We start from the raw sequence: 2500 nt of genomic DNA on the forward strand, positions 1-2500 counted from the left end.
TATCTCATCCACGCACATACACCCGCCCTCTTTTTCACCCAGTCACCTAGTATTTATCTCATCCACGCACATACACCCGCCCTCTTTTTCACCCAGTCACCTAGTATTTATCTCATCCACGCACATACACCCGCCCTCTTTTTCACCCAGTCACCTAGTATTCATCTCATCCACGCACATACACCCGCCCTCTTTTTCACCCAGTCACCTAGTATTGATCTCATCCACACACATACACCCGCCCTCTTTTTCACCCAGTCACCTAGTATTTATCTCATCCACACACATACACCCGCACTCTTTTTCACCCAGTCACCTAGTATTTATCTCATCCACACACATACACCCGCACTCTTTTTCACCCAGTCACCTAGTATTTATCTCATCCACACACATACACCCGCCCTCTTTTTCACCCAGTCACCTAGTATTTATCTCATCCACACACATACACCCGCCCTCTTTTTCACCCAGTCACCTAGTATTCATCTCATCCACACACATACACCCGCCCTCTTTTTCACCCAGTCACCTAGTATTCATCTCATCCACACACATACACCCGCCCTCTTTTTCACCCAGTCACCTAGTATATATCTCATCCACACAAATACACCCGCCCTCTTTTTCACCCAGTCACCTAGTATTTATCTCATCCGCACACATACACCCGCCCTCTTTTTCACCCAGTCACCTAGTATTTATCTCATCCACGCACATACACCCGCCCTCTTTTTCACCCAGTCACCTAGTATTTATCTCATCCACGCACATACACCCGCCCTCTTTTTCACCCAGTCACCTAGTATTTATCTCATCCACGCACATACACCCGCCCTCTTTTTCACCCAGTCACCTAGTATTTATCTCATCCACGCACATACACCCGCCCTCTTTTTCACCCAGTCACCTAGTATTCATCTCATCCACACACATACACCCGCCCTCTTTTTCACCCAGTCACCTAGTATTTATCTCATCCACACACATACACCCGCCCTCTTTTTCACCCAGTCACCTAGTATTTATCTCATCCACGCACATACACCCGCCCTCTTTTTCACCCAGTCACCTAGTATTTATCTCATCCACGCACATACACCCGCCCTCTTTTTCACCCAGTCACCTAGTATTTATCTCATCCACGCACATACACCCGCCCTCTTTTTCACCCAGTCACCTAGTATTCATCTCATCCGCACACATACACCCGCCCTCTTTTTCACCCAGTCACCTAGTATTCATCTCATCCGCACACATACACCCGCCCTCTTTTTCACCCAGTCACCTAGTATATATCTCATCCGCACAAATACACCCGCCCTCTTTTTCACCCAGTCACCTAGTATTTATCTCATCCGCACACATACACCCGCCCTCTTTTTCACCCAGTCACCTAGTATTTATCTCATCCACGCACATACACCCGCCCTCTTTTTCACCCAGTCACCTAGTATTTATCTCATCTACGCACATACACCCGCCCTCTTTTTCACCCAGTCACCTAGTATTTATCTCATCCACGCACATACACCCGCCCTCTTTTTCACCCGGCCCCATAGTATTTATCTCATCCACGCACATACACCCGCCCTCTTTTTCACCCAGTCACCTAGTATTTATCTCATCCACACACATACACCCGCCCTCTTTTTCACCCAGTCACCTAGTATTTATCTCATCCACGCACATACACCCGCCCTTTTTTTCACCCAGTCACCTAGTATTTATCTCATCCACGCACATACACCCGCCCTCTTTTTCACCCAGTCACCTAGTATTTATCTCATCCACGCACATACACCCGCCCTCTTTTTCACCCAGTCACCTAGTATTTATCTCATCCACGCACATACACCCGCCCTCTTTTTCACCCAGTCACCTAGTATTTATCTCATCCACGCACATACACCCGCCCTCTTTTTCACCCAGTCACCTAGTATTTATCTCATCCACGCACATACACCCGCCCTCTTTTTCACCCAGTCACCTAGTATTTATCTCATCCACGCACATACACCCGCCCTCTTTTTCACCCAGTCACCTAGTATTTATCTCATCCACGCACATACACCCGCCCTCTTTTTCACCCAGTCACCTAGTATTTATCTCATCCACACACATACACCAGCCCTCTTTTTCACCCAGTCACCTAGTATTTATCTCATCCACGCACATACACCCGCCCTCTTTTTCACCCAGTCACCTAGTATTTATCTCATCCACGCACATACACCCGCCCTCCTTTTCACCCAGTCACCTAGTATTTATCTCATCCACGCACATACACCCGCCCTCTTTTTCACCCAGTCACCTAGTATTTATCTCATCCACGCACATACACCCGCCCTCTTTTTCACCCAGTCACCTAGTATTCATCTCATCCACACACATACACCCGCCCTCTTTTTCACCCAGTCACCTAGTATTTATCTCATCCACACACATACACCCGCCCTCTTTTTCACCCAGTCACCTAGTATTTATCTCATCCACACAC

This window comes from Entelurus aequoreus, linkage group LG14 (genome assembly GCF_033978785.1).
Source record: "Entelurus aequoreus isolate RoL-2023_Sb linkage group LG14, RoL_Eaeq_v1.1, whole genome shotgun sequence".
NCBI lineage: Eukaryota > Metazoa > Chordata > Actinopteri > Syngnathiformes > Syngnathidae > Entelurus > Entelurus aequoreus.